Source organism: Hakea prostrata, chromosome 5 (genome assembly GCF_041222555.1).
Source record: "Hakea prostrata isolate BN-2017 chromosome 5, UWA_Hpros_2, whole genome shotgun sequence".
Classification (NCBI taxonomy): domain Eukaryota; kingdom Viridiplantae; phylum Streptophyta; class Magnoliopsida; order Proteales; family Proteaceae; genus Hakea; species Hakea prostrata.
Window position 1 is genome coordinate 50,432,209 of NC_142604.1, and position 8,198 is coordinate 50,440,406.

General features: G+C 35.0%; 1 non-coding gene across 1 annotated transcript; it reads left to right on the forward strand.

Moving 5' to 3' along the window:
* Positions 1–5,691: 5,691 nt before the first annotated feature.
* On the forward strand, positions 5,692–5,799 carry LOC149016378 (small nucleolar RNA R71). Its single transcript, XR_016173750.1, has one exon. It is a non-coding gene; the product is annotated as a small nucleolar RNA R71 (small nucleolar RNA).
* The last annotated feature ends 2,399 nt before the right edge of the window (positions 5,800–8,198 follow it).

Consider the following 8,198-nt stretch of genomic DNA (forward strand, 5'->3'; position numbering starts at 1 on the left):
CAGTCCTACCTCGTCAACTGGTTCCCTGCCATGTTTATTTCCTATTTAGGATTTGATCAAAGAAGGGAAAAGAGGAAGAAGAATCCAATTCAAATAAGAAAGATAGAAGAATCCCGTTTTTGAGTGTCTCTGTCCAGTTTTGATCAAGATCTTCATCGGATGGTCATATGGTGTCCGATCGAGTCGATTTTTGGAGGAGAGCTTCACGACGTCTTGGTCTTCAAATCCAACGGTGGGATTATGCATTGAGATCTCTAGTTAGTCCGATTCATACGTCAAAACACTCATTGGTTAAGTCAGATACGAACTCTGAGTTTGATTCAAACTCTGAGTTTAATTAATCTATAAAAGGAGAGCAAACTCCAGGAAGAGGGGGAGGACGTTTTTGGGAGCTTTGGAGGAGCGGAGAGATCAAACCAGGAGACGTTGGTTGGCTTTGGAGATCTGAAGCTTGGGAATAAGTTTTTCTTGATCTTCTTTCAATGTTCTTGAACTCCTCTGTAATGTTTTTAATTTCTAGTATGAACTAATTTAGTTTTTCTAGGGATCAGATGTAGCCTATCTTTGAATTCCCACTCTTGAATTCATCAATATAATTTTTAATATTGTTTCCTTTGATTGAGTTTTTACTTCTATTCTTCATGCTTTTGATTAATTGGCCACTACTCAACTGATTTGTTAATCATAATGATCTGAGAGGGGATTTATGTGTCTAGTTCATTGGAGTAAAAGTCATGAATTACATGTAAGATAGAGATATACTTACATGGTTTGTGTAGTTGTTACATGGGAATCCATAGAGTTTAATGATTTCTCACTTGTTGTAACCCACATAGAAATATAGTGAGTTAGCAATTGAGGATTTCTATTAGTACTCGAGAGAACAGTAATATAATGATAAAAGATCGATCCCTCAAGACTATATATTAAGTACCAAATTAATTATACCAATTTTATTTGAACAAATAATAAGGAAGATAATTATTCTAGACTATATTGCAAATTGAAAGTTAAATTGAGATTATTAATTGCTAAAGACCTAGGGGTCAGATTTCACCATAACTAAGCATTCACACCCTTTTCTCCCTCTTTATAATTTGAGAAATATTTTCCTGATTGATAGTCGAGATTCCCTTCCCTATCTACTAGTCTCTCGAGTACTAATAGAAATTCCCTCAATTGCTAACCCACTATATTGCTGTGTGGGTTACAACAACTGAGAAATCATTAAATTCTATTGATTCACATGTAACAACTACACAAACCATGTAAGTATATCTTTATCCTACATGTAATTCATGGCTTTTACTTCAATGAACTAAACACATAAATCCCCTCTCAGTTCATTATGATTAACAAATCAGTTGATTAGTGGCCAATTAATCAAAAGCATGAAAAATAGAAGTAAAAACTCAATCAAAGGAAACAATATTCAAAATTATATTGATGAAGTCAAGAGTGGGAATTCAAAGATAGGCTACATCTGATCCCTAGAAAAACTAAATTAGTTCATACTAGAAACTAAAAACATTACAGAGGAGTTCAAGAACATTGAAAGAAGATCAAGAAAAACTTATTCCCAAGCTTCAAATCTCCAAAGCCATCCAACGTCTTTTGGTTCAACCTCCACACTCTTCCAAAGCTCCCAAAAACGTCCTCTCTCTCTTCCTTGGCTTTGCTATACTTTTATAGATTAATTAAACTTAGAGTTTGAATCAAACTCAGAGTTCTTATCTGACTTAACCAAGGAGTGTTTTGATGTATAAATCGGACTAACTTAGAGATCTCCAATGCATAATCCTACCGTTGGATTTGAAGACCAAGACGTCGTGAAGCTCTCCTCCAAAAATCGACTCGATCGGACACCATATGACCATCCGATGAAGATCTTGATCAAAACTGGACAGAGACACTCAAAAACGGGATTCTTCTATCTTTCTTATTTGAATTGGATTCTTCTTCCTCTTTTCCCTTCTTTGATCAAATCCTAAATAGGAAATAAAACATAGAAGCATGCAAGGACTCATTCTCTCTATGTTTTTGACTTGAGGTAGGACTCTTGCAATAATACCCAGATTTGATTGATAATTTCCTACACGTAAAAGTAATAAATCTTTATTAGAATTTGTTAGGAAATGTATAAAATCGCCAAAATTATAGAAATTAAAAGAAAGAGTGCAACATATTCATTTTCATATTATATTAGGGTAAATTGATATAAAACAATTGTAAATACATGGAAATAAAGTAAATTAATCATATAACATAATATGCATGAAATAAACTTATCAAATTACCCCCAACTTTAACATTTGCTAGTCCTCGAGCAAATATCAGGATCAGACAAACTCTCGTTTTGATTAAATATTCAATCTTAGTCAAGTTCAACCATAATTCAAAGAATGTATATTAAAGCTAAATAAAAGATGAGTAGATAGATCACAAAAATCAAAAGTTTGACCCGTGTGTGTGTGTATACCTTAACCAATCAAGTGGATGCATGTTTGAGATCCCAAATTCAACCGACAACTCCCTAGTTTCAAGGTCAATTCTTATATGTCCAGCCTATCATCCCTCTTTCCACTAATGAAGAGCAATCACTTATCCAGGTCAAGAGGACTTTTGAAGGTGGAAGAAATGTAGACTAGAGCTGAAATACATATATGGAGATGATAACATTGAAGCACCAATTTTCTTTTCTTTTCTTTTCTTTTCTTCCTTTTGCCAAAAATTAGCAATTTCATACATTTTTTTTCTTTCAAGGTGATAACACATCTCCCAAGAAGCAGTCCAAGACATATCCTACACCCGTAACATGGCTCTCAAATAACTATCTATCTAAGCGTTGCGGTGGCCTTTGTCCCTAAGCCCCAATTGTGCAATGTTAACCAAGTGAGAATCCAAAATGCTCACTCAGTGGCATTAACTATGGAGACCCGCAACTACAAAGAAGATCTACTCACAATGCTTTTAACCCTCACCATGCTTTTAACAATCCATATCACCTTCGGTCTATTCAAGGGATCACATGACTTGGGAGAGTCACCAATGAGATCTAACATATAAACCATATACATCTCCACGAAGTGAAACACTGTATAGTAGAAGTGGAACAGATTAGAAGAGAATATATATATTTTAAAAAATTTAAATGAAAGAAGAATGACCTCTATCATATCCCTAAACAAGTGGCACTCATGAATTTCGCCTCAAGAGGAAACCATGGTGGATTCTAATATGTTGACTGAACAAGAAAATTACAGTCTCATTTGAAAATCCCTAAATGCAATAACTCAATAGCAAGGTTTAATGCTCAAAGGGTGGGTCGCATAATCAGGATTAAAGTGATTCACATACTCATCTGATATTTAGCGAAGTTATCATATTCAAAGAATTATAGAGGAACACAACTAAAACATGAAATACTAAATAAGATTAGAGATTTACATGTCATAACTTCCTTCTATTTTACTCTACTAACTAGACAAGTAAGTTTCAACCATTGATAAAAAGTTTTGAAATGATTTGAAAAATTCTGCTTTTGAAAAGAAATTTCAGCATAGTGAGTCTTATCCCATAGAAAGGAATCTTAGCATCCACCCCCAACTTTAAAATGAGCATTGTCCTCAATGCAGCGAAAAAATCAAAATATTAACTGTATGCAATGGGGAAAAAAATGTTACAAGATGTGAAGTAAGGTGAAGGAGACTCCCTTGATTCATAGCTTTAAGAGTGATGTAGTCCAAATCCGCCCTCTTCTTTTCATTCTCCTAAAACAACAAATTATGGAAAAAGAAACAAAAAACATCAAATCTAAAAAAAATTAACAATTAAAAAATCAAAGAAGTAGTAAAGAAAAACTTTGGGTTGCCTCCCAAACAGTGCTTGCATCATAGTTCGCAGCCGAACTACCCCCAACTTTAGGTCAAAGATAAGAGTGACTTTTAGGGGTTGAAGCCACTTCCAAAGATGTGATTAAGTTACTAGCCATGGTCCTCAATAGGAAATTTGTCAACAGATATAAGTGATAAAGCTTCTAACTGCATCTCCCATTCAAAAATTCCTTTATTTTCTGCATTTGTCACATCTACCAAACAAGCCTCAACTGGATAGCTTATTTGAAATACCTCTTTTGTGCACCTCTCAATAGAGTCAATTCTAAAGCAGTTATTTGCTTCATTTGGAAACTTGATGGCCTTAAATACATTGAATGTGATCTTTTCATCTTGTACTCTCATAGTAAGTTCACCTGTTTGAAGATCAATCAAGGTCCTCCCAGTCGCCAAGAATGGCCTACCAAGAATAATGGGTATGTCTTGATCTTCTTCTATATCCAATACTAAGAAATCCGCTGGAAATATAAACTTGTCCACTTTAACCAAGACGTCTTCAATGATTCCCCTTGGATATTTAATCGACCTATCTGCCATTTGAAGTGATACTGTGGTAGGTTTAGCTTCTCCAAGGTCTAGTTTCCTGAAAATAGATAGAGGCATTAAATTAATACTAGCACCAATATCACATAAAGCCTTATTAAAATGAAAATTTCCTATAGTGCATGGTATTGTGAAACTCCCTGGATCTTTTAGCTTAGGTGGAAGCTTTAGCTGCAAAATAGCACTGCATTCTTCTGTCAATGCCACAGTCTCATAATCTTCAAGTTTCCTCTTGTTAGCAAGAATGTCTTTCATAAACTTCACATAACTCGGCATTTGTTCCAAAGCATCTGCAAAAGGAATATTAATATGCAATTTTTTAAATACATCAAGAAATTTAGAAAATTGCTTATCTTTCTGCTCCGGATATGGAATGGGTGGATTATAAGGTGGTGGATTGTCTAAACAATTTGGATTTTGGCTTCTCCTCCTCCTTAACGTATTCCTCTGGCATCTTTTTGCTCATCATGAACCGCCTCGAGAGGGTTCGTTACTCCTTTCTTGAAAGGTTCTTCTAATACTTTTCCACTTCGAAGCTCAATAGCATTTGCATACTCTCTAGGATTTGTCTCGTATTACTAGGCGTGATCCTTTTTGCCTTTGATTCATCCCATGGCATTTGCCCCATTTGTACTTCCAAATTTTTAATGGATGCAAAAAGATTCTGATTGGTGGTCTCTTGCTTCTGCATAAATTGTGAAGAAACTGTAGCCATTTTTTCAAGAGCATCTTCCCATGGAGCTTTCTTCTGAAATGATTGAGCTTGTTGATTTTCAGGTTGTCTTTCAGTATCTTGATTGTTTTTCCATCCAAAATTTGGATGGTTTCTCCACCCTGGATTGTATGTGTTGGAATATGGATTGCTCTGTCGATTAAAGTTCCCCACATATTTTGCTTGCTCTAACTGATTTTGCTCAAAAGGATTAGCCATTTGACATTCATTGCTATAATGTGTTTCCTCCAATAGTTGCATATCACCTGGTTTGGTGCCTTGAGTTGCTAACAACCCTACTTGCTTTGTTAATGCTTCAAGTTATCCATGCTGTCTGGATCAGTTTCATTCCTCTGCAAAACTCTTCTTGGGGCAACTCTATCCCTTGGCCTTTGATATGCATTTGAGGCCATAACATCCAAAAGATCAAAAATTTCTGTTGGATCCTTGTTCATGATTGATCCTCCTGCTGCAGCATCTACTAATGTTCTTGTGGAATTAGATAGACCATCATAAAAAATCTGAACTTGCCTCCATTGCTCTATTCCATGGTGTGGACATTTCCTTAGCAAGTCCTTGAATCTTTCCCATGCCTCAAATAGTGTTTCTGAATCATACTGCAAAAAAATAGAAATATCTCATTAATAAACTAGCAGTCTTAGATGGTGGAAAGAATTTTACCAAAAATTTTTGAGCCATTTGATCCCAAGTAGTGATGGATCTTGGTTGTACAGAATGCAACCAACTCTTAGCGTTGTCCCTTAATGAGAAAGGGAACAATCTCAATCTTATGGCATCATCAGTAACGCCATTGCTCTTAAATGTGTCGCAAATGTCCAAGAACCCATCAATGTGAAGATTTAGGTCTTCACTAGGCAATCCAGAAAATTGATTATTTTGCACCATTGTAATGATAGCAGGCTTGATTTCAAAATTGTTAGCTGCTACAGGTGGACGCCTTATAGCTGTCCTATTATCTCTCACAGTTGGCGCAACATACTCTCCCAAAGTCTTGCGCCTTGGTGCTTCAACTTCAAGCGGTGGTGGATTATTTTCAAGATCCATTGCTCTAGAAGTGGAAGATGTATTTGTTCTATCTTTCTTTGCTTTTGACTTCCTTCGACAAGTTGATTCAATTTCAGGATCAAAAGGAAGTAAATTATCGTTTCCTCTCCTTCTCATGCAAAATCAGTAGGACCTGACAGAACTCCAATTCACAACTAAAAAATAAAATAAAATAAAATAATAGAAAAGAATAAAATGAAAAATAAAAGAATTCAAATTAAAACTAGCAATAATTGATATTGATATTAATCTAATAGTCCCCGGCAACGGCGCCAAAAACTTGTTGTGAAAAAGTACAACGCAAGTGTACGCTGTCGTAACAAGTAATATAATGATAAAAGATCGATCCCTCGAAGACTATATATTAAGTACCAAATTAATTATACCAATTTTATTTGAACAAATAATAAGGAAGATAATTATTCTAGACTATATTGCAAATTGAAAGTTAAATTGAGATTATTAATTGCTAAAGACCTAGGGGTCATATTTTACCATAACTAAGCATTCACACCCTTTTCTCCCTCTTTATAATTTGAGAAATATTTTCCTGATTGATAGTCAAGATTCCCTTCCCTATCTACTAGTATCTCTCGAGTACTAATAGAAATTCCCTCAATTGCTAACCCACTATATTTCTATGTGGGTTACAACAACTGAGAAATCATTAAATTCTATGGATTCCCATGTAACAACTACACAAACCATGTAAGTATATCTCTATCCTACATGTAATTCATGGCTTTTACTCCAATGAACTAAACACATAAATCCCCTCTCAGTTCATTATGATTAACAAATCAGTTGATTAGTGGCCAATTAATCAAAAGCATGAAAAGTAGAAGTAAAAACTCAATCAAAGGAAACAATATTCAAAATTATATTGATGAAGTCAAGAGTGGGAATTCAAAGATAGGCTACATCTGATTCCTAGAAAAACTAAATTAGTTCATACTAGAAACTAAAAACATTACAGAGGAGTTCAAGAACATTGAAAGAAGATCAAGAAAAACTTATTCCCAAGCTTTAGATCTCCAAAGCCATCCAACGTCTTCTGGTTCAACCTCCACGCTCTTCCAAAGCTCCCAAAAACGTCATCTCTCTCTTCATTGGTTTTGCTATCCTTTTATAGATTAATTAAACTTAGAGTTTGAATCAAACTCAGAGTTCTTATCTGACTTAACCAAGGAGTGTTTTGATGTATAAATCGGACTAACTTAGAGATCTCCAATGCATAATCCCACCGTTGGATTTGAAGACCAAGACCTCGTGAAGCTCGCCTCCAAAAATCGGCTCGATCGGACACCATATGACCATCCGATGAAGATCTTGATCAAAACTGGACAGAGACACTCAAAAACGGGATTCTTCTATCTTTCTTATGAATTGGATTCCTCTTCCTCTTTTCCCTTCTTTGATCAAATCCTAAATATAATTGTAAATTCATGGAAATATAGTTAATTAATCATATAAAATAATATGCATGAAATCAACTTATCAAGTTGGTATACGAGTTCGTTTCTATTTGAACCGTCTTCAAACATTTCCATAATGAGAATCAATTGTCACATCCGTTTAAAAATCACTTAAGAATTGCTGTGGAAACAGCTGGAGCACTGGCACATTTGCCCTCTGCTCATTCAATACCCATCCTCCATAGAAATGTCAAATATTTCAGTATGCCACTAGATAGGTAACTACAATTACATAGCCAAAGTATGTGAGTTTTGAGCTTCGAGACTAGCTTTCTAAATGAGTCTAGATCCAAAATGCTTTTATACAGATCATTTTATTTTATTTTTGTAATAAATAACAAATTCATTAACCAAAAGGAGGGGGGGGGGGGGGGGAGGAGAAAACAATGAAACAAAGGCTAAGCCATAATGAAGCAAACAAGGCCTAAAGTAAAAGCAAAACAAAGATAAAGAACAATGGCACTAAAGGCCAAGAAGAAAAGCTTAACATACTCCCTAGTATTTTTTAGT